Genomic DNA, 26,361 nt, shown 5'->3' on the forward strand with positions numbered 1-26,361 from the left:
GGGCAATTATGAATAAACTTGCTATAAATATTTATGTATAAGTTTTTGTGTTAAAATACACTTTCATTTCACTAGGAGAGGTATTGCTTGGTCACATGGTCAGGGTGTGTTTAACTTTGTAAGAAACTGCCAAACTGTTTGCCAAATGGCTATACCATTTTACCTTCTCACCAGTAGTATATTTATAAGAGTTTTAGTGGCTCCACATTCTTGTCAGCACTTGTATTGGCAGGGTGTTATTTGTCCATTATTATAGGGGTAGAGTCATGTCTCGTTTTAATTTACACTTTCTTAATGATGTTGACTGTGTTTTATTTTGTTTTGTTTTGCTATATACGCCTTCTTTGGAAACATGTATGTTCAGATCTTTGCCCCTTTAAAAAAATTGAGTTGTTTATTTTCATTTTTATTGAGTTTTGAGAGTTCTTTATATATTCTGGATACAGGTCTTTTATCAGATATGTGGTTTGCAAATATTTTCTCCCAGTCTTTTCTTGTCTTCATTTTCTTAACAGTGTCTTTCAGTGAGCAGAAGTGCTTACCAGTTTGTTTGTTCTTCATGCTTTTATGTGATACCTAAGAACTCTTTGCCTAATCCAGTGTCCGAAAGATTTTATCCTATATTTTCTTCTACAGATTTTATTTTACTTTTTATATTTTGAGTTAATTTTTGTGTACATAGGGTGAGATATGGAACAATGGAACAAGGTTCTTCCCCCGCCCCCCCCCCGCCCCTACTGGATATCCAATTATTCTGGCCAGTACCCTTTCCTGAAGTCTTTTTAAATTGTTTTAATTGCCTTTGTACTTTTTTGAAAACCAATTATATGGTTGTATTTCTATACTCTGTATTCTAGTCCATTGATCTATATGTCTGATGTTTCTCCAATATTATACTGTCCTGATTATTACAGCTTTATAATAACCCTTGATGTATTTGTTTTCGTGGTCTTTATAATCATGTTAAATTGAACCTGGAAGTGAAATTATTACATTTTATAGGTTGAAAATTTTTTACATTTATAGTCATAGACAACTATAAATTTTCACTTGTTGAATTTGGATGTAATGTAGATGTTAGAAATTATGTTTTCAACATGAAAAGGGCTGTTAATTTACAGTTGAAGAGTTTTGAAATAGTAACTAATATGCTGAAAAAGGAAATAGATAGGAAAAAAGAAAGCTTATTCATCTTATTAATTATCACTACATTTTTCTTTTAAATATTTTTATTTTAATGAGACTTATTTTATTGTGATATGGGGTTTAAATTAGGTTTTCTCAGCAGAACCCAAGACAAGGATTTTAGAACCAATAGCCTATTTAGGAGATGTAGGTAACAGTGGCAAGGGGGGCAGGAGGTGATTCAGGGAAGACAATGCAGCTAATAAAAGTTATTAAGTTACTACCATGATAAATTGCTAGAGCTTTGTCTTGGGAAATTTTGAGGAAAATCAGTATTAAAATTGGTTTTAGAAATGTGAATTTATTTCCTTTTATAGATTGTTGAGTGCAATCCAGAGGACTGTGCACTTGCCTAGTGCTCAGATTGGCATAGCAGATTTCACCTATTTGGGGGAAAAGTCCTCAGGCATAGAGAGGAAGATGTTCACTGTTGGAAGTAACTTGGAGCAAGGGGAGAAAGTTAGGTCCAAAGGGAATGGGAGGGGCACTGACAGCATCTGATGCACTATGACTTTTAAGTGCCTTTCTTGGGTTATCATAATAAATAACTTTAATCAAATCATCCCTACAGTGATATTTTATAAATAAATTAGATTTCATATTCCATACTTATGTTTATCTCTCCTTTTTATTCACACAACTTTCTGTATAATTATCTCTGTTGTCATACAACTTAATTACCTAGAAGAGCTTATTAACTGCATGCTTAGAGATACTATTGGATATTCTCTCTTCAGGTCATATATTTTAAAATGTTAAATGATAAAAGAGGATATGTGAGATGGCATATAAGCATATAAAACATTTTCAATATCTTGAGCCATCAGAGAAGTGCAAATTAAAATCACGAGAAACCATTGCATGTATATTTGAATAGCTAAAATTAAAAATGCTGACAATAACAAGTGCTGGTGAGAATATGGAATGACTGGATCTCTTATATGTTGCTATTGGGAATATAAAATGACTCTCTGGAAAACAGTTTGACATTTCTTATAAAATTAAACATACATTTCCATATGACTCAGCAATCACGTTCCTGAGTGTTTGTTATAGAGAAACGAATACTTTCCTGCAAAAATACTGTTCCTGCAAAAACCTAGTACACAAATATTTATAGCAGTTTTATTTATGATTGCCTCAAACTGGAAACAATCCAAATAATCTTCAACAGGTGAATACTGTGAAACTATGATACATCTGTATAATAGAATACTACTCAGTTTTAAAAAGGAATAAAGTTTTGATACAGACAATTTGCATGGATATCAAGTGTATCATATTGAGAGAAAAAAGCCAATCTCAGAAGGTTACAAATTGTATGAATCCAACTATGTAATGTTCTTGAAATTTAAAAAAATTGTAGTCTTGGAAAACTGAACAGTAGTTGCCAGGTTTAAGTACAAAGGGGAACAGGTGTAGTGTAACTACAAAGAAGTTGCACAAGGGGGCTTCTTGATGGTGATGTAACAACAGTTAATGTATCTTGATTGTGGTAGTGGTTGCACAAGTCTGTGCAGCTGATAAGGTTTCATAGATTCTCCATACACACAGACAAGAATATGTGTAAAAACTAGTGAAATCTGAATAGGGTCTGTAGTTTAGTATTGTACCAACATTAAGTTCTTGGATTTGAAAGTGGACTATGGTTACATAATATATTATTATTAGGGGAAGCTCAGAAAAGGCAACATGGGAGCCTTATGTACTATTTTTGCAACTTTTTATGAATCTAAAATTAGTAATTGGTCATTCAGTAAGTTCTTTTTATTCATATATTTGCATATTTATATCTAAGCTAATTTTTTAATGACAGAATAATTCCATAATATATATTTTTTTAAAATAAGCAAAGGCTTAGTGACCAAATAATTGCATGAACATAAATTATGTAGACTGTTTTTCCCTTGTTTATTACTTTTTTAACCTCACAGAATTTCAGAATTACAAGTATAAATAAAATATTTTATTTTCAAAATGATCCACTTATATTATAGACTAAATTAGAGGATACTCATAGGTTCTTCAGAATTCAATCCTATAAATTGAAACTTTTGGCAGTCACCAGTCTCTCTGGTATAAACATAAAATCTCTTCTGCCTATAACATTCTTTTCCTTCATTTGACCAATTTGTAGCCGTTTCATATGTCTCAGCTTAAAAACCACTTTCTCATGGCAGTCTTACCTCTGACAAATCTGTGTTTGGTGCCACTCCTGTTTGCTACTATCCTAGGCTAGATTCATTTTACAGATATACAAAGTGACCAAATAATAGGCAAGTTAATAACCCAACTGAAATGGTGGCATTTGGTATAAAACTTTAGAATACATCTTGAATCTTAAATGTGCAAGTAAATTATCAAAACATGAGACCACCCAACCTATTCTACTGATATTTAACAGAGATATATTTGTAACTGGTAGAAGAAGAATCACTCCCTAGGTACAAGATCAATTGCTGTTCATTTTATTCACCTGAAGATAAATTACTTTCACAGATTTTGCAGACTTCTCATTTTCCTGAAAAAATGATTTATTAAAGTGGAGTTTTCTTTACTATATCAATGCTGGCTTACTCTTTTCTTTTATAATACGTCTTCTACATTGAAGGAAGCCAGAGGCCAAGAGTAGTCATCTCTGTTTTGCTCTTTATTTCATTGTTATTTTAAAACCAGCTGGTAGAATTTCCTTCCATTTTGAAGGGCTGTTTTTCTCTTATAATATATGAGGGAATTTAAATTATTTGAGCTGATATTAGTGTATTCTATTACTGTAAATTGTCTTTAGTTTGATTTTAAAATTATACTGATTTATATTCATTTAGTATAATTTTAGGATGTGACTCTATTGACAAGTAAAATAGTGTTTTTCGGTGTGTGTGGGAAGGAAAAGGTTTAGAATACTGGTTAAAAACCTAAGGAAATGTTTTCAGTGTTTCATCATTTTGTATTGTTTATATTACATGAGAAAATCTTGGTTGTTTCCCTATATTCCATTATACTTTTTGACGGTTCGAGTAGTATGACAGTTTTCATTTCTGTGCCTAGAAACTTGATTTTGAAAATATTTTCTAAACCAGATTTCAGATGATGTATTCTGGTACCTAGTTTGGGAACTCTGAATGTTACTATAAGATGTACTGTAAGCAAGTACATCTTTTATGACAATGAGGGCATATGTACCATTTTTTCGATGAAGAGAATAAAAGTCTGGACTGTTCTGTAAAATCTAGATATATAGTTTCAAAGTACATATATTATCTAGGTATACAGATTGACAGATCAGGGGATCTGAGTAGAGTCAAGAAATAAGCATGTATAAAAATGGAAATTCAGTAAGAATATGTATAAAATAGCAGCCAGTAAAAAAAACTGAGGAATAATTGCTATTTGTAGGAGAATTGTTTTCTACTTTATGTGCTTTCTTACTGTTTTAATCATTTTTATAGCATGCAGTGTATTACCAATTTTAAATACATAATTTTGAAAAATTAAAATAGCTGGCTAGTTTATACGAGAGCAATTTATTTAATCAATATTAAATTATTATTCATTTGCAAAATATAATTATACCAAGAATAATAGTATGATATGTAGAACATTGGACATTGTCTTTCAAATACTTTTTAAAAAAGAAACCACGAACTTCTTCCCTAAGAAATATTTCTTAATGATGCTAAGATTAACTCTATTCATTGGACATATACCATTATCCTTATGTCAAAAATTTAGAGTGAAAGAAATTTTATGACTGGACTGAATGATGAACACTTGTTCTCATTTTCTTGTGCTATAGCCTTATGACATCTAAAGTTATAGTTTTCTACTTATGGTTATTTTTTGTCTCCTCCATAGTTTATAACACAAGTATATTCAAAGGGATGTCTTGGATTTGTTTCTTTCACATTTAAATTTTATTTTTACTGTGCTTTTGCTAAGATTTCTTATATATGCCATAGTATCTTGTATACATTGAAAAGATTTTTACAATCATTACCCTTGCTTCTTGCTGTCTCTGTTTTTGTTGTTTGTTCATTTGTTTTCTTTTGCCAGCTATTTATGGCTTCTTCAAAGTTTCCTGTGTTTGGACTTCCTTAATCCCAAATCCACCACATGTTGGCTCTCATGCTAATTCCCCATGTCATGTAGTTGCTTACATAATATAAATAACTTCTTGGAGTTTTGTATATATATTTTTTTGCTGTCATTGTATTGAAAATTGTTTGACAATTGGTCATTTATGAACTTCCTTAGTACAGAAACATGCAATATAAGACTAGCATGCTTAGGTTTACATTTTATGAGTGAAAGAAATTTTATGGTTAATTGTTGCTATATGTGTATTTTCAAATTTTTAAAGACTTAGAAAACAATCAGACATATACTTAGCACAAATATCACCATTCCTTGGTATCTTTAAACTATAACTTTAAATTTGTTCTCATGCTACTTAAAAAAATAGCTTTATTGAGATAAAATTCACATACCACATAGTTCATCTATTTAAAGGATGCAGTTCCATGGTGTTTGGTATGTTCATAGATATATGTAACCACAACCATTGTCAATTTCAGGACATTTTCATCACTACCAAAAAAAAAAAACCCCGGTACTGGCACCCCCTCTCCCTCCTTCCCCATAGCTATTCTAGGTCTCTTGTAATTCCTTATCAGTTTTAGAATCAGTTTGTCAATATCTACAAAGACTACAGCTTGGATTCTGATAAGGATCAATATGAGTTAGAATTGGCCATGTTAATAATGTTATGTCTAATGATCCATAAACATGGGATATTTTTTCATTTATTTAAATCTTTAAATTCTTTTAACAATGTTTTGTAGTTTTCAGAATATATATTTGCTTGTTAAAAATATATTTCCAATTATTTTTTCTTTTTGATGTTATTATAAATTGACTTGTTTTTATAATTTTACTTTTGGATTGTTCATTTTAAGTGTATAGAGAGATACAAATGATTTTTAAAGTATTGATCTTGTAGCCTTTCTCAACTCACTCATTAGTTCTAGTATTTTTCAGTGGATTGCCTAGAATTTTCTGTATACTAAACAAGTCATCTACAAATAAAAATAATTTTACTCCCCTCCCCCAACTTGAAAGACTTTTATTTTTTGCTTAATTGCCTTGACTAACACCTTTAGTATAATGTTGAAGAGAAATGGTGAGAGCAGACATTATTGTCTTGTTCTTCATCTGAGGGCAAAAGCATCCATTCATTCACCATGATGTTTACTGTGGGATTTTCTTAGATACCTTTTATCAGATTGAGGAAGTTTCCTTCTATTCCTAATTTGTTGGTGTTAGTTTTTGCTGGATGCTTTTTCTGCACCTGTTGTGATGATTGTGTGATTTTTGTTTTGTATTCAATTAATATGATGTATTACATCAATTTTGAGATGTTAAACCATCCTTGCATTCCTGGGATAAATATCACTTGGTTATGTTATATAATTTTTTTATATGTTGTTGGATTTATTTGCTCGTATTTTATTGAGGATTTTTGCATCATATTTCTAAGAGATATTGGTCTATCTCTCTTGTACTTTCTTGTGATTTCTGTGTCTAGTTTCCGTGTTATGGTGAAACTGACCTCATAAAATGAGTTGGGACGTGTTTTCTTTTTTATTTTTTGGAAGTGTTTGTGGAGGTTTGGTACTAATTATTTTATAAATGTTTGTTAGAATTCAGTGATGAAGCCACCTGGGCCTCGGCTTTTCTTTGTGGATAGGTTTTTGTTTTTGTTTTTGTTTTTTTTTTACAAATTCAGTCTCTTCTCTTGTATAGGTGTATTCAGATTACTTATTTATTATCGTATCAGTAGTTAGTGTCATTCTAGGAATTTGTCCATTTCATCTAAGTTACATAATTTTTTTTATGTCTATTTTGCTTAATATTAGTATAACCCCTTTAGTTCTCTTGTGGTTATTTGCACGATATATCTTTTTTCACTTTTTTACTTTCAATTTATTTGTAACTTTTAATCTCAAATGGGTCGTCTCCTCTAGACAAAAATAAATGTTTTTTTATCTGAAATTATCAGAACTTTTGATATGAAAATGTGAAATTTGTCCTATTAGCTTATTTTCATGGGATAAGTATACTGTTCCATAAAATGTCTTCTGTTCTTTATATAAAACCCAGCTTGTTTTCATTAAGGTTTTTGAGAAAATAATTTGAATAAGCTTAAGTTTTCTTGCATTTAAAAACCTCTGTTACCTGAGTTAAAAGTTTATGTTTATTTCCATTATTTTCATGCCGTGGCACATATCATGAAAACAAGTAACAAAAGTGACTTGTAGTTCTATGAATCCTGGATTTTAATCCTATTGAATAAGGGGCATAAAGTTACATTTTATTAGGTTATCTTCTGGAATGAAGTAATAAGTATTAAACATAACCATGCCACTTAGATTTTTCTCTGATTACAATTTTATATTGATAGTTCATTGCCATTTAGAATTACATGCCACTAGTGATATTGATAAGTACTTTACAATTATAATAGAGTATAATTATAACATGGGAGGGCCTCATCCAATGTAATTGATTAATTAGCTTATAATTAACACAAATTAAATTTTCACTGATTTCTAGTTTCTAATCAGTCTGACTTGAGTTATATTTCTTATTTTTTTCTTAAAAATACTCTGTAAAGTGGACAGAAAACACTAAAATCATTTAAATGCAAAGTTAAAAGTTTTATAATATAAAAAAATCAATACGTTTTTGAAATGTTCAGTTTATTTGATTTAAATCCTTAGGGATTTAAAAAATGCTTTTCTGAATTACAAAAAAAAAAGGCATAGAATAGAAATAAAGATTTTAAAATGCTCCAAGTTCTTTTGCATTAAAATGCTTTTTTAAAAATATCACTTTAAAAAATAACATTTAAAAACGTGTATTCAATAAATTGGTATATGAAGTGTGATATAAGCCACTAAACCTGTGCCTTTGGTTAGTTTCTCTCCTGATTACTAGTGCTGACTAGAAGTTTCATACGGGAATAGGAAAAAGTGAGCTCATCATTCTCTTGAGCATCTGGAATAAGTTCCTGCCAGAGGCAAGATAGTAATTTTTATCTTCTTATCAGTATAGCAAATCCTGTGCTGCCCTGAAATGAATCACATGCACAGCCTTATTGAGCCTCACAGAAATATTCCAGTATCTGTGTGAATTTTCTTTTTCTGGAAAAACTGCATCTTTGTGGTGCTTACACAATTCCTTTATCAGTAGTAACAAGTCGTTTCTGCCTTTTGAATGACTGTTTTAGATTTGTTTGAGTATATGCTTGGGAGTTTAATTGCTAGATCATATGGCAAATCTACATTTAACTTTACAAGAAACCCCCAAACTGGTTTACGTTTGCTGCACTGATTTACGTTTTCCTCAGCAATGTACGAGGATTCCAATTTGTGCTCATATTTGCCAACACTTGTTATTTATTTTTTTAAAATATAGCCTACCTGGTAGGTATAAATTAGTATTTCATTGTGCTTTTGATTTGTATTTCCCTATTAACTAATAATAATTGAATATCTTTTTAAGTGCTTGTTGGCCATTTATATATTCTCTTTGGAGAAATGTCTGTTCAAACTTATTTAACCATTTTTTAATTTGGTTGTTAGTCTTTCTGTTTTTAACCCAGAAACATCTCTTAAGTGATCAGATCCAGATTCTTGCTAGATTTAATGATTATCAAAGCAGAACTACATTTTGACCTTTGAACTCTGTATTATTATAGTCTCATTTATAATTACTTGAGTATTATCAGCATCTCTGTACAGACTCTCTACTTAAAAAGCAGCAAATTATTTTTTAATCTTTAAATTAAAATCTGCAGTACCTTTTGAAATTTTTAACATATAACACTTCCACTTAGCAGTTCTTCATACTCTTAATATACAATTATTAAAAGGGTGTAATTTACTTTGTCAGTTAATTAGCTGTCATTGGTTAGTGTTGAAGTAATTGTGCTGGTATTTTTCTGTTTACTTTTTTCTCTTAAAAAACATTGCTTGCTTCCTTGTTAGTACTACATATACATTTTCCAGGTAGATGTGTCAGTTTTAAATCAGATTTAAAAGTGTTTTTGACAGTTAAGGTTTTTCTTTGAGACTAAAGTGATATTGGATTACAATCAACATTTTTAGATATTTCATATGTACAGAACTAAATAAAATAATAAAGATGATGTAAATATCAATTTATTATGGAACCTCACACTTTATGTGTTCATATATCAAAATTGGAGCATTTTAAGAAGCAAGAAGAGTTCTCTAAATTAATTTATGTATTGCTTTTCTGCTTATGTTCTGTAGGTTTTTTTTTTTTTAAAAAAATAGCAATTCTGCAAGAAAGGCAAGAAAAATCTGCTCTGGAAAGTATGAAAACTGTAAATGCATTTTATCCTCTATGATGCTATATAGTCTATCCAGCCACTAAACCCCAGTTATTGTTGCATTATGTATTCAGAAAATGTAAGCTGATGATAGGTACAGCAATGACTATCTTGTAAATATGATGAGTTAAGCAATAATTGAAATCTAAAATGGTTATCAAGGAGTGCTTTAAAGATTCTTTGCCTACAAACCTCTAAAGCTGGCATTTTTAAACTGTGGTTCATGGATTATCAGTTGGAATGGGGATCTGTTTATGGACCTATAGGAGGTTAATAAATCCACAAAAGAATCTGAGACTTGAAAAATAGTCAAGAACCATAGATTTAAAATGTTGATAAAGGCCTCAGTAGATCTCACTATATACAATTGATCCTTATTATTTGTAGATTCCTTTTTTGCAAGTTTGCCTGCTCAAAAATTTATTTATAAATCCAGAATCAGTGCTTTGGATAATTTTGCAGTCATTCACAGATATACACAGAACAGCAAAAAAATTTGAGTTGTCTGATGTGCACATTACTGTCTGGGCTCAAACAAGGCAACATTCTGCTTTGTTTCAGCACTCATACTATAAACAAGTGTCCTTTCTATGGTGTATTTAGTACTATGGTTGTTGTTGTTGTTGTTGTTGTTGCATTTTTGTACTTTTTATTGTCTAAAATGGCCCTCAAGCATAGTGTTGAAGTGTTGCCCAGTGTTCCTAGGTGCTAGAAGTTTGTGATGTCCCTTACAGAGAAGATAAGTGTTAGATACCTTTTGTTCAGGCATGAGTTATTGTGCTATGGCCATGAGTTCAAAGTTTAAAAATCAAATATAAATGTGCATATATTTTTACATATAGTTATATATGTAGTTTTACCTTTATATATATGCATAAATATAAGTAAAACAACGTGTCTGTAAAGGGAAACACATAAAACAGAGTTATGTATTTATATTGATTGGTGGACAAAAACCTTGTAACCAAAGGATCACAGCAATCAAACCCCGTTTTTCTCTTAGGAGCAATGGTTCAGTATTCATGAAATCAGAGTTCCTGTCAACTTGGTACAACACAAGGACCTTGAATATTGAGAATCAGCTGTAATTGATTAGGGCCAGAAAGACCAATCCAGTTGATCTTTTGAAGTCTTTTTTTTTTTTAACTTAATTTTCTTTATTTCTGAACATTTACTGACATTAAAATGGGGTGTGCATTATTCATCTCTGAATATGACATCAGATGCTTCTAACATAACCATGATAAATGCTATTGATTTAAGTGAGCTACATATTTAGACTTTCATGCTCTACTAGAATTCACTAGTCTACTTGAGATTTCTGTCTGAAATGTTATTATTGCTCATCATTCAGTATATTGAAATATAACATCATATTTTGCTATGGGATATTGGTAAACATTTAGGTTGAGTTTGCTCATTTTATCTAATGACCTATTCATAATAGATGGAGAGTTAGAAGTAGGTCTTTTTCTTACAAATATGAGCTGTATATTGCAGTTGACTGCATTTATTGAATCAAATTATATTTTTCATTATTCAAAATTAAAGGAATTTTCGGTTCCCTCTTTCCAAAGTGATGGCGTAACAAGTACTGGATTTACCCTCCCACGTGAAAGCCATCTGATTATGTCTATTGATGCAGAAAAATCATTTGACAATATCCAGCATCCATTCTTCATAAATCACTCTCTAAACTGGCAGAAGAGGGGAAGCTCCTTAACTCGATAAATAGCATCTATGAAGAACCAATGGTAACATATTTATTATTGAAAGACTGAATGCTTTCCCACTAAAATCAGGAACAAGACAAGGATGTCTGCTTTCACTACTTCTGTTCAACATTGTACTGGAGGTTTTAGCCAAAGCCATTAGTCAATAAAAAGTATTTAGATTAGAAAAGCAGAAGTAAATCTGTCAATATTCATCAATGATATGAGTGTCAATGTACATTACCCTATAGAATTTAAAAATGGTATTAGAACTAATAATTGAGTTTAAAACATTTACTGAATACAAAGTCAATATTTTAAAATCAAGTATATTTTTCTTTACTAGCAACAAAAATTTGAAACTGAAATTTAATAAAAGTAATGTTTACCATAACATCAATAATTTAAAATATTTAGAGACAAATCTGACAAAAGATGTACAAGATCTATGTATTGAAAACTACAATTTTTTTTTAAAAATAAAACTACATTAGTGAACAAAATTAAGTGGACAAATTTCTTAGATATGGCACCAATAGAATGGTCCACAAAAGAGAAAATCGATTAATTGTGCATCAGGTATAAACATAGGTCAAAAGTTAAACAATTTTACATTTTAAATTTGTATAGATAATTTCATATCCTTTAAAGCTCTAAAACTATTAAACCAGCAAACAAAAAGATAAAGAAGATGTAATATATATATATACACATACATACATACATACATACATACATACATACATACATACTTACATACTTACATACTTACATACTTACATACACACACACACACGCACACACACTGGAGTGCAACAACATGAATGAATCTTTAGATAATCATGCGAAGTGAAGTAAATCAGGCACAAAAAGTTGAGAACCATATGATTTCAATCATATGTGGGATATAAAACAAAGCAATGAATGAAAAAGACAGACAAAAACTCATAGACACAGACTACAGTTTGGTGGTTACCGGAGGGAAACGGGTGGGGGAGATATAGATAAGGATACAAGGGGTCAAGTATATGGTGACAGAAGGAGATTTGACTTTGGGTAGTAAACATGCAATCAATATACAGATTTATGTATTATTGAATTCTACACTTGAAACCTGTATAATTTTATTAGCCAACATCACCCCAATAAATTTGATAAAAATAAATAAGAAAAAACTAAAAGAATCTGTGTCTATCTAGCACTAAGTAAGTGGTATAAAGTCAATCCAATTTTTAATTACAAAGAAATCAATCTCTAAAAATGACTGAGCATCACTGAACAAAAGTTAAGAGTGTGATATAGAGTGTTACCATCAGCATTATTTCTTTGAAAACCAGAACTAGCTTAACCTTGACTAACTTGTTTTCTTGTTAAATACATTTGCCTACCATACTTTTGGGGTTAGTACTCAAAAATCTGAGCAAGCATCATCTTTTGAACCTTTTTGACTCTTTTTTACAATTTCTTTTGCTATATAATTGGTCCAGTAGATTATAGTTAGAGGTGAGTTGGGGATTTGTGTATTTAGAAGGACATTTAGGAAGATGTTTAAGAAGAATTTATTATTAAGAACCTTTGATTAATATATTAAAAGGTTATATAGATTAATTTTGAAGTGATTTCAAAAGTCTTTTGCAATTCTTACTGTGATGTTAAATTGTTAGTTTCATGATAACTTTACTAAATCCTTTTCAGATAACATTGTGATGAAAAATAAATTCACAATGAAACATATGTATTAACAATTACAACTTTTGTGTTTGGAAGGGAAAAATTAAAATCAGCCACATTTACATTTGGATAAATCATAATCTAAAATTTGCTCTTCCTCCCAGCCCCCAAAGAAAAAGTCAGTTTCCCTCAACTTTCTGAAATGGTTTAGATTAGATTTCCTAACATGTGCATTTTGAAAGGATGTGTATTTATTTTGACTTAAGTTCAAGAAAAACTGGAAGGTTTAGCCATAATGCTGACATATTCATTTGTAATTAATGTATGAAACAGATTAGTTTTTGCAAGAGAGAATTCATACATCTTTAGTATCTCAGTAAGTATCTAGTTATCTCCAGATTTTTCAAAGATGTACAAAATCTGACTTCCAGTATTTTCCAAATGAAATATTTGTTGGGTTTACTTTACAAACTTATTTGAATACCTATTCTCTCATTGCATATAATTTCTGGAAACTTAATTGCATCTTTTAATAAGGTACATGTCTTAGCTATCAGAAAGTTTCCACTGTCTACCAACTACTTCTTGGAAATGGGTAATCAATTACCCTGGAACAGAAATATTCTATTTTTTGTCTACAAGGTAGCAGTTTCTCTGAATAATAATAACCTTTTTGTGGGTGTCTGTTAATATGTAACTTTTGATACGGTTGCCTTCTGGGAGTCCATATAGTGTTTGTAGTTGTTAAATGTTAACCATATGAAGAATATAATTGTTGAAGTAATAGTTGCCTGTCTTTTAAGCTAAATTTTAATTTAGTGTCCCTGTAATAATTTGTTATTCTTATTTAAATCATTAACTCTGATAAATTGGACATTCAGGATAATCAGTATTTTTTAATAAAAATTCCATTTATATTTTCAAATCAGTTATACTTTGTCAGTCATTGTTTTTTTCCTGGTCTCCTCAGAAGAATGAGTTTATATTAAATCCCAGCATGATTTTGTACACGTGCTCAGATCTATATTAAGTCAGCAGGCATTTATTGAATGCTTAGTATTTCTTTACAGCATTGATTTAGAATCTGTTTCTGCTTCTTGAATTTTAAAATACTATTAAATCGCTCATCTGACTTTTGAAGAAATAAGGCTTTTTAATGAATAACAATACTTTTAGTTCAAATTAATAATATTAGAAATTTGAAAAACTAAGAATGAAATTTGTTGTGAAGCAGCAATCCTGCTCTAATATCCCTTTTCAAGACAATTTTAACATTTCATTTTTATGTCAATCATTTAAAATTGTGTATTTCCTATAGGTCCAACAGAAACAGGATAAAATGCATATTTAATGAAAACTAAAGCTGGTAAAATTAAAGCACAGTATTATACACCTCTTTTCATCTTTGTTGTAATTTATATTTTTATAATATAAAGATATTTAAGTAACTTTTATTGTGGCTTGTATTAGGGTCTAGCAAGGATTCCTCAACTAGAAAGCAAGGAATAATTTAACTAGTAGTTGTCTGCCTTCATTGTTGTAACATGGCCATCATCCTACCTTCAGGGTTTATTGAATTTGGTTCTTTTTTAACCATACTCTATGATGTCTATATTATCATCCCTTAGAGTTCTATATATGGAATCTAAAAATATCATATTTTACTCTTAACCTTTGTAGTCTTTCCCTGACATTTCTCCTTTTATTTCCTTTCATTTCATAAAATTCTCCTAGCGCTTGTACCTCTAAGCTTCATTCACTACTGCCAAAACTGCCATTTCACCGCACTTAGTGCATTTGACTGCACTTAAAATTTTCCTCTCAATGTTTTTGTTCTTTCATTTCACAATGCCTAGTTACCAATACTAGATTAGTCTAACTGTCCACACTTGTATATCTTGGGTATTGAGACTATTCGATGACAATACAGTAATAATATTGTGTGGATGCATCCTATTACAAATTCCTGGTCTCCAAACCCTCATTTAGCTCTTCCTGTAGGAAATAGTAGGTTTTCTTTCTAGAAATTCTTTTGAAGATTAATATAAATCTTTTATAATTTTAAGTTATACTTTGTTATTTATCTACTTTGAGGTTCCCCATTTCCAAAATAGGAATACATTCTTGAAAGTTAAAGAATATAATTGATAAGTGAAAACACTATTCCATTTTTCGCTCTGCTTGAGAATGGAAATATGTCCTTTTAATTGTCACCTGAGATGAATAGCAACAAACCATGTCAAAAAATTTTGCAGTAAAAATACTGCTTTAAGAAACAGAGGAGATTTTTATGATATGAGGGACAAACGCTTCAAAACATAAAATCTATTTTATGATTTTGATAATTGTATTGTTATATAACATGTTAATATTAGAGAAAGGTATATAGGAATTCTCTATTATTTTGCAGCTTTTCTAGAAGTATAAAATTATTTCAAAGTAAAGGCTAAAAATATAAAACTATTAGTTATTGTTAGTTTTTAAAAATAAACTTATTTTTGGAATAATTTTAGATTTACAGAAAAGTTCCAAAGATAGTACGGAGAATTCTCATGTAATCTTCACCCAATTATCCCCTGGCTTTAGTTTATTAATTAAAAAATCATTTTCAGAGTACATTTAGTAGCTGAATATATTTAGTAGTCTTCATTCTAACTGTATTTAGATACAAGTTTGACCATCGATTAGAAATTTTAGTTCTTTTTACTTTTGTTTTGATTATGAAAATATGACTATAGATATTGAATAAATGAAATTATATGTAATCCTTGGAAAATCATGTCACAGTGTAATTATATTAGTATACTGGTTTACATAAAACATGGTAAACACTTACATAAAAACTAAATTTTTTAGAGCATGTATATTTTTAATTATACAAAATTTAGTAAATTTTATATATATTCATTTAGTCTATGTGCAAGGCATTTTTTTTCTAGGCATTATAAGGGATTCATACATGTCTGCATCTACAATATTTTCAGTTTCTATTTCAATTCTCATTTTCTTTTGTGTTTATTCAGATTTTTCTCAATCTTCTGTACCATTTTACCCTCATCTCAGCGGTGACCTCATATTCTTCTCTATGAATGTAATGGAAATCATCAGGAATCAACTTTTTTACTTTCTCTCTCCATTGTCTTCAAACTTGTTTATATATTATTACCTTTTTAACTCTATTCCATTTCCTTGTTTCTCTAGAACGTCAAACTTATTCTTTCCTCCTTTCCCTTCACTGCCAGATGTCTAGGCAGAGTAGTGTACATTCATTATTACCAGTGTTCCACCTCCAACTCATTCTTTATTCACTAACTGCAAAGTGGGACCTCAACTTTTTCTCTTTTTGGAAATATTTTTTGTAAAAGTCACTAAAAGTATAATTGCCAAACTCAGTGTTTATTTAAAAATCTTGATCCTAATTAACCCAGTTAATTTTCTTCCATTAGCTTTCAGGACACATAGCACTTTTTCTTTGTTCTTTTCTTGTTAACTCTTTGAGTCATCCTTTCCCTGTACCCTTTACTGGCTTACCTTTCTCTGTCCATTTCTTATTGTTTCTGATCTCATAACTCATAAAGATTATGTGCATAAAAATGCAAAAAAAAAAAGTAAGCAAAAGACATCATAGACAAAGATGAAATGGAAGAAAATGTTTGAAAGATATATCAGACAAAAAGTTAATCTCCCTAATATGTAAACGTATTCTTGGGTTCTTGACATCATTAAGAAGAAAAGAAAAAAACAATCGAAAAAGTAGACAAAGGATATGATGGGTAATGATTTACTATATGACCCAGCAATTCTAGGCATATAGCCCAAGAGAAATGAAAACATATGTTTACACAAAAATTTCTACATGAATGTTCATAGCAGTATTATTCATAATAGCAAAAAAGTGGAAACAACTCAAATGTCCATCAGCTGATGAATGGATAAACAAAATGTGGGCTATCTGTATGATAGAATATTGGCAATAAAAAGAAATGAAGTACTGATTGATGCTACAATATGGATGAACCTTGAAAACATTATGCTAAGTGAAAGAAAACTCTCACAAAGGTTTACATATTTTATGATTCCATCTCTGTGAAATGTCCAGAATATACATATTTATAGCTGCAGAAAATACATTAGCAGTTGCTTAGGGCTTGTGGCAATTGGGGTTTGGGGTGTGATGGCTAAGTGATGAGGAGTTCTTTCTGGAGTGTTGAAAATGTTCTAAAATTGATGTGGTGATGCTTGCACAACTCTGAATATATTAAATGCACAACTCTGAATATATTCACTTTATGTGAATTGTATCTTTACAAAGCTGTTATGTTAGAAAATATATATGCATTGATCTGTTTAACTCTGAATGGATCTTTAACCCATACATGAATTTTACTATAATATATTGGTTATTTGCAAAGTTTTTGCTCATTAAATTATGCAGATCTTGCAAATGTAAAATGTCTCATTGGTCGATTTCACTACCAGTCTCAAGAAAATGGTCCTTTATATATTGGGAATCTCACTATGGTAGATAAGAGTTTTACACAATTATAATCTTAAGTTGAAAGCTCAAATTTTATTATTAGCAATAAATCCTGAGTTATTTTTTTGTGACAGGCTTACTTTTTTTTTTTCATTTTTAAGACAATGCTTGCCAGATACCCAAATCTGAATAACTATCATTCGTCTGTCATTATTTCAAATAAAAATAGTTTTCCATAAAGAAGCGATTCATATAGAAACTTAACTGCACAAGTGATTTTCCTCAGGAAACCATTGTATTTCATTCATACTTTCCATTTCCTTACACGGAGTATTAAAAAGATGCTTATTTAATTATTAATATTTAATAAAAATGATTTTGCTAGCGTCAAAAAATTATTAACTTAGTATCTTTTTAATTTGAGCACAGGGTCATGAAGAATTCAATAACTACTAGTACACCTTGATTCCATTGCCTTTATTTATCCTTAGGTACAAGCAGTTTTACCCACTGTTGAATTTGTACTATGAGCACAAGTGTCAACACAGTGAAAAATGCAAATAACATCTTATTGTGAAAATTGAATTGATTTTGTGGATTCCCTGAGAAGTTCTCAGAGTCTTCCAGGGGTCTGTAGACCTTCTTCAAGAATAGGTCAATGCTTTTTCTCTATTCTCAACCTCTTCAGGAACTACAAACTGATATTTCCAAGGTTCCAGGAGATATCTGCAAAAATACCCTCATAATTCCGTATGTTCAAACTCAACTCACTGTTCTCTAGCTTTTTACATTATACTTGCTCCTATATTCTTAAATTATCTTTCTTTATTAATGACATAACTGTCCATCAGTCATTCAAATATAAAAATTATAGTCAGACTCAAACTATTTTCTGCCTCAGCCAGTGAGTCCCAGGTCTTGTTCTTTTTTCCTTCCTCTCCATCCCCAATTTTTTTATATGTTTCCTCCTTTTCTTAGAATTTTTTTTTTAATGCCTACAGCACCTGGTATTCCTACGTAGTTTGCCATCCAAGTACTAAACCAGTCCCGACCCTGCTTAGCTTCCAAGATCAGACGAGATCAGGAGCATTCAGGGTGGCATGGCTGTAGACTCAGAATTCTTAAGGTTAAGGTCCTTCTCTCTTTTTTATAAGACCACATGGCCTGGTGATTGGTCTTCCTGTGTCCTGTTCTAGTCCTACCCTTCTTTTTGAAGAAGTCATTTTCAATAACTGTAAAGTGTTTTGGATTTTACCCCACTTGCAAGCTAACAAACTAGTCTGCTACAGTTTCATAGATGTTGACAGGAGACAAGAGCCTACTGGGTGAGAGATAAAGGAATTTTTACTCAAGATACAGCAGGCAGCATGACTTTCATATTCCCATTGGTTCTGCTTGCATTGCCACTCACTCTGGAGCAATGTGGACATTGATGCAGATGGAAGCTGTGCTCACAGAGTATATACATCATAATTGAGGAATCCTGAACTTAGATAATACCTTTTAACTTGTAAGAATGTTTGCTATATAAGCATCCTTAAAAAGAAAGAACAAAATCTGATAAAGACCTACAGAGACATGATAGGTCCATGACAAATTGTCTCCCAACATTTTTTGTTTAGTTTTCTGAACATTGTTGCCAAACTTATCTTTCTGAAATACATATTTTCATGTAACTCTTTGATCCAACGCTGACTTTCAGTGTTATGGACTACTGGTCCTTCATAAAATATACTGTTATGACTCCATGTTTTACTATTTCCCTGAGTAAGCCATGAACATAGTATCACTCTGTTTTTGCACATATTTTTTCTATGTATAATTTACTTTTATTTTTCTTGATTTCAGCCTGGTAAAATCTTCAGCCTTCGAGAACCAGCCTATTTGTCATTTTCCCTTTGACTTTTTCATAACTCCTCAAACTTCATGATGCTCTCAGAATATTTTGTATATACCTCTACTATAATACTCATTGAATTTGAATTTCTTTCCATGCTGTCTCCTGCACTAGATTGTGAACTCCTCAAGGCCTTTTTCAAGATCATATTCCCTCACAGGGTATTTTAGATATAAAAGCTTACTAGAAGTTTGTTGGATTAACAAGTACATAATTCCATGGTGGGTGCCCAGTAACATTTTTACTGTGATGATGTTAAGATTGAGCTACTAATAAGATTCTCCTTGAACTCTGCATGCAAATCTTTTTTTCTAAAAGAACTCTATACATTTAAGTTATCTGATGCTACTGTGTAATTATCTTATGTTACTGCGCAAAAAAAAAAAAATACATATATTTATTGTCCATTGCTGTTTATTTTATTGTAAGAATAGATACAGGCTGGCTAAATTGTGGGCCCATCAGATATGGATATGCTTTGGAAATTGTCCTTTGGTTCATCTGGCCTCAGAAACCAGCATTCAGAACTATAATATAGTTGTCAACACTTACTTATACTTGATGGTTAGGTAGGCTCAAAGCAAAAGTGTCTTATTAGAGTCAGTCAGAAGGGGCCAGAATGGTATATGCACCTCAGCAGTAAGATGAGAATGGCACAGGGAGCTTCTTGAAAGACTTTATGGCATCTTCACTGTGAATAGGAACTAGAATCAACAGTAGCATCCTTAATACAGGTTTGAAAGCCGGTGAAGATTTCCCTTATATTTGCAAAGTGCTGCTGATTTTCTTACCATGTACAGCCCTTTCAGTATTTTAAATGCTTGTATTCTTTACCAGTATTAAAGGAATATGTGTAGTATTGTCTGTATCTTTGGGAATCACGCTATCGAGCACCACCATTTCTCTGACAACCTTGCAGACCTTTTTCTTACAGATTTTTGAGAGTGCTTCATCTATTAAGGATACTGACTTCCCTTACTCCCTGCCACATACACGACTTCTTTTTCCTGAATAGTGATCTTAAGTTTACATCTAGTTGCAGCTATCAGTACTTTCCTTTATATTATTTGGTGCTCATGCCATGGTTAAGAAACCTGTCTCTGTTTTTAAAGTTATTAAAATGAATAGCTTAATTTCCTATCTTTCTGGTTTTATTTTTTACATTTTTGGTTAAAGTGTGAAGTGAAAACACCCCCTCCCCTCTATGCCTATATACTTATCCCAGCCCAATCTATTGAGTAATTTCTTCTTTTGCCATCTCAGTGCAATGTCATCTGTATCCTATCCTGTATTGCCAAAGGAATTTGGGTCTGTATTTGAACTCTATTTTTTCCATTGATTTCTTTCTGTGCCAGTACCAACATGTTTCAGTTACAGAGGATTTAGTAAATCCTCCACTCCCTACATCAGTATTACTCATCTTTTTTCAGAATGTATTTTCCTATTATTCTCAGGTGAATTTAAGGATCATATTGACGTTTTCAAAATATTACGTTGGAATTTATTGCTTCATTGGGGGAAAATAACATTTTTATAATATATACTTTTAAGGTACATGCTTACCTTCTTTTTGTCCTACATCTGGATTTTTTATTTTAATTCCCTATTTTATATACATATATATATATTTATTTTAAACTTTTCATTATAGAACACTTCAAACCACACAGAAATACAGAGAATAATAGAATGAACCCCATGTACCGATTATCTGGCTTTAGTAATTAAACATTTTGCCACACTAGTTTTATATCTTTCTCCTATGAAGCATATCTTAGATATCTTGTCATTTCATCTATAAATCCTTCAAATTATCTATTCAGCAATGACACTTAAAAAATACACTATCATACTATTACCTTAAAATATTAATTTCTTAATGTTAATACCCAATTTATATTCAAATTTTCTTAATCGTTTAAAAAATATCTATTTGTGATAGGTTTATTCAAATCAGGATCTAAACAAGAATACAAATACTGCATTTCTACCTTATATCTTTGAATTAGTAATTATCCTGATTCCCCCTTTTTAAAGTGTCAGTGACTTTTTTTTTTTTTTAAGAGAAACTGGGTTATTTGTACCATAGACAGTCTCACTTTCTGGATTTGGTCAGTTTCTTCATGTTAAATATTTGCTCATAGATCTAAGAGGTTTGGTTGGATGTAGCTTTTATTTCTTTAGGCAAGAATCTTTTAAAAGCACTACACTCTGCCATTTCTTTTACATCTCATCTGTAACCCTGTAACCGATCACATCTGGATGTTCCACTTTTAGTGATGCTAAGAGTGATCAATGGTTTCAAGTATGGTTTCTGCTTGCTGCTATTGTATGCAGACTTTTCCCTTAAAATTTTTTCTAGTTTATTGAGATATAATTGACATCACTGTATGAGTTTTGGGTGTACAGTATAAAGGTTTGACTTTTATATCTTGTGACATGGTTATCATAGTAAATTTAGTTAATATCCATCATCTCATATGTGTGTGATAATGAAGTGGAAAGAAAATAAGAAAACTTTTTTCCTTGTAATGAAAACTCTTAGAATCTATTCTCTTAACAACTTTCATATATACCAGATAGCAATGGTAACTGTAGTCATCGTGTTGTACATTAAATCTCATTACTTTTCTAATAAGTTATTGTTGGTATATGAGGTTTTTAAAAGCACATGTTATAGTAACTGAACATCTTAACAAACTCTTTACTATTTCTGATAATTTTTTAGTGTATTTTCTTCAGTCACTGTTACAGAAAAGTAGTTCAGACTTGGGCTTTGTTGGTAAATGTCTAGATTGAAGTTCTGGGGAGCTTGTTTACTCTTTCTGTGCCTCAATTTCTTCACCTGTGAAAGGGAGATTAAATGGGTTATTTCTCATAATATGCAGAAAATAAATAGGTTTGTTTTTAAAATTTACCTCTTTTTTTGCAGACTGTGACATTATGTTTTCACCTTTTCAATATTTTTATTGCTTTGTTTAATTTTGAATATAATTATACTGGCCATAACACTTAAATAATCATAGTGGTAACATGAACGCTTCAATAATATTAACTAATATTTATTGAAGTATTATATTGTGTTATTTTATTTTTGTTTTACAATAAATAGTATGTTTTAGGAATATGGATAACATCAAAATAAATATTGGTATCGATCTCTATTATGGGATCTATTGGTATGTTAATAAGATGCAGTTCATCAACTACATACTGGTTATCTACTATGTGTTAAGTCCTGGGGATGCATTGGTGAGAAAAATAGATAAAAATTCCTGCCATCATGGAGTTCATATTACAGTGGGAGGGATAATTATAATGAATGTAGTACATAAACAAATTAGAAGGTGTTAAAGTAAAGTAAAGTATAGAAGAATGTGATTGTGGTTGTAGGATTGTTGGAACAAAAAGAGTTCTACCCTTCTAGGTTCTTTGGCTGGTCTAATAATTAAATTGACAGAAGGTACATTAAAGAAGAAAAACAAATTTTTAATTTTGTACATACAGGAGTCCCATAAAAATATGAGGCTCAAGGTCAAGTCAGACAGTTGAGACTTCTATGCCGTCCTGAATTAAAAACAAGATATGGGTCTGGGGATACAAAGGGGAGGTGAGTAATTCACAGGACAATAAGAAGAGCAAAGGGCAGATGTTTGGTAATTAGATATCTCTGGTAATAGCTCTCTTTCTGAGCCAGGCCCTCTATCTAGAATTTTTTAGGTAGTTAAGGGATAGGTAAAAGTTTTTCTTAAGTTGGCTAGGTCTTGACTGCCTCATCTCAAAATAATCCACATGCCAAAGTGGCACGTTTTAGAGTGGCATATTTTGTTCCCCTTCAGAACTAATAAACTTTCCAAAGGACTGAATGTGGGATATGAATAACCCTCTCTTAATTTATCTCCTTATTGCTTCTTCTTTTATATACAGTATAAAAATACTTTTATATATAGTAGCAAAAGTGATCCTTATCTAAATTTGATAATTTCACTTTCTTGTTTGAAATCCTTCAGTGGCATCTTGTTGTACCCTGAATACAATGTATTCTCCTTACCATATGCATGATCTGCAACCTCCATATTTTCCCAAACTTATCGAGCTACTCTCCTTCTCCCTCACTGAGCTCTAGCCACAGTGATTTTTAATTTTTAAAAATATGTCGACCTTTCTCGTGCCTCAGCAGCTTTGCACTTGCTCTTCTTTCTGTTTGGGAAACTCCCCAACCCCCAAGCTCATTCTTTGCATGATGAAATCATTTGCATATTTTGTGTCTTAAGTTAAATATTCTTAGACCTATTTAAAGTGATTTTTCCCTTGCCCCTCTCTCCTACTCATTGTCCTTCTCAGCCATTTGTTTTTCCTTCATGGTGTTTCTTACAATTATTTTATTTCTTTATTTAATATTTTTGTTTTGTTTGCTTTGAATTTTGGTTTATTTGGAATCTCTAGCAGACAGAGGCCACGTGACTTGTTCAACTTTGTGTTCCAGTGTTGGCATGGTGCCTGACCCATAGAACTATTCAATAAATACCTTTTGATTGGATTGACTAAATTAATGAACAAATGAACAAATAAAGTATTTACATTATCTGCTAGAGTAGCAGAGCTGGACATTACATCTTAGATTTCAGTTCAGTCTATTTTGATAATCTCTTTCCTTAACCATTGCTTATCACTTATTATGAGATGGTCATAAGTAATTCTTTATCATTAGAATATTTCCTCATTGAAATTTATTCACCTATTAACATCTAGGCAGATTCTTATTTTCAGCAGATAACTATACTTGTACAATTATACCGTTATGGGGATGTGTCAAAGGAAATGTGAAATAGTAGCTTTAAAAATGTCCCCTATCCCCACCCTATTTTTCCCTTGAAGCTATTATCCTAAAAGAAGAAAGGGGAAAAAGAAATCTATGGTGTGAGTTCAGGTTTACTACTGCAAGTGTTTGAGAAAGGACCCTGTTACCATGACAACAGATGCGTGGATTTCAAGTGGAAAATTTTCATCATATGGGACCAATAAAATTATAGCATCCCTCTTAGAATTGCTCTTTGTCAAGTTAAAAAAAATTCTGCAAACCCCTATTAAAATTAATTTTTAAATGTTTCTATGATATTGTTTAAGTCTTTTATTACAACTTAAAATTATACCAAAAGAATATACTTTCATAGATCTGTCATATAGAAAGTTAAGCATTTGATTTGACATTAAAAATTGCTTTCCTAATCTGTACTAGAGCTTTGCTTAAAAGGTAAATAAAATGCTAAATAGTTTAATGTGTTGGGAGTTTTTGACAATAGAAAACCACCTGCCACTTTATAGATTCCTTTGCCTTAAATGCTTTCTAGCTCCAGTGAGGAAAGCTCTTAAGCTGTAAGTGCTCTGTCATATTTGCAGGCTTTTATACTAGAGAAGAACAGCAGTGAGCAATGACGATGGAAAATGATGGCAGGTAGACTTAAAACACCATAAAACACAGACGATTGTGTGTAATGCCTTGAATTGAATCCTTTTTGAATGAAATGATCAGCCATATGTGCCACCCTTATGGACCCTGTAAGAAGAGGAGAAGAAATGTGCCCTAATGCTAACTGTGCATGAAATTGCAGTGTTAGGAGATATTGACCAGATGTTTCGTTCTCAACAAATAGCTTGTTATGTGACTGAGTGAAAATATCTTTGCTGCTTTGATCACATACACCTTGAAGGAAGGGGTAATTTAATAGAGGCTGTCATAGTTCATCATTGTCAATAAACTTTGACTTGACCTTTGCCTTATATTTTTGATGTCGCTTCTGATACATGTTGATGGGCAGATGTTTACTGCCTTAAGGGATTTTGCTTTTTATAACGTGGATGCTAGAAATAGTGAAGGGAGAGATTTTTTTCAAATTTTTTTCTCGCTCCTTGGTTATTAGTTGGCATGCTTCTCTGTGGATTTTGTAGAATTTCTGGGCGAATGCATCTTAATGACATTTTTACTTCTCTACAGATCCACTGTGGTTTTTCTCTAAAGGTTTCTTACTCTTTTCACCTCTCTGTCCCTGTTTTAATTGGCCACAATAAACTTCTGTGGTGATTATTTTCTTATTTATATTCTTCTATTTTTTTCTTAGCTTGAAGTGATGACTCTCTTAGAAAATCACAATTTCCTGATTTATACACTTGAGGACAATGATAGCTAGAGAGAATAAGTTATATATACAGGATCATACAGTTACTATTTTCCAAGCCAGCTGTGTATCTGAGGTCTGATGATTCCTAGTATGATTGTTTTTACTTCTCTATCTTTCTTCATATATAGAGTAATGATTGAGCACATACCTTCTAAAATCATACAGACTCGAGTTCTGCCACTGACCTACTTTCCTTACCTGCGAAATTAGAAGAGTATCTATCTTATGCTTGGTGGTTCAGATTAACTGAGATAACGCAGTAGGTAAAGGACTAGCATAATGCCCATCATATAGTGCTTACTAATTTAGCTCTTAATTATATTGTTGTTTCTAACTCATCCTCAGCTAGTTGTAGTGTTTTTTCACTGAACTTTTGGTGTGTATTTGGTTTTAGCATAAAGTTTCTTAAGTTATTAGGAGAAAGTATTTGGAGTATAATGGAAAATGATAAAATAATTTTTTGAAATTATTTTAAAATTGTGATAAATATATGAATGAATGAAATGTCCTTTAAACTAGAGCAGCCATTGCTACCATCTCCTTTAACTGGAAGTTGCTTGAGGGTGGTAGGGAAGGAAAAAGTTTTCTCCAATTCTCTTTGTGTTGCTGGTTGGATTTCAAAATCAAACTGACAAAGCATGCAAACTTACTTAATATAAGTTTTATGTGACATGGGTGCCTTCATAAGAGAGTGAAGACTCAAACAGTTTGAACTGAGTATTTTTTATGCTAGGATTGTTGAAGAGTGGGAAATATTGTAGAAATATAATAGGTCAGAGTATGAGGCAAGTATAGTAAACTAGGTGAACTTTTGTTAGGATTCT

At 31.2% G+C, this 26,361-nt stretch overlaps 1 protein-coding gene and 1 pseudogene across 3 annotated transcripts in view; one reads left to right on the forward strand and one right to left on the reverse strand.

The window, feature by feature from the left end:
* Window positions 1–26,361, forward strand: part of ADK (adenosine kinase) — a 450,870-nt gene that overhangs the window by 167,912 nt on the left and 256,597 nt on the right. The window lies entirely within an intron of this gene.
* LOC120609986 (uncharacterized) lies at window positions 18,454–18,573 on the reverse strand (annotated as a pseudogene).

Source organism: Pteropus medius, unplaced genomic scaffold (assembly GCF_902729225.1).
Source record: "Pteropus medius unplaced genomic scaffold, Ma_sr-lr_union100, whole genome shotgun sequence".
Classification (NCBI taxonomy): domain Eukaryota; kingdom Metazoa; phylum Chordata; class Mammalia; order Chiroptera; family Pteropodidae; genus Pteropus; species Pteropus medius.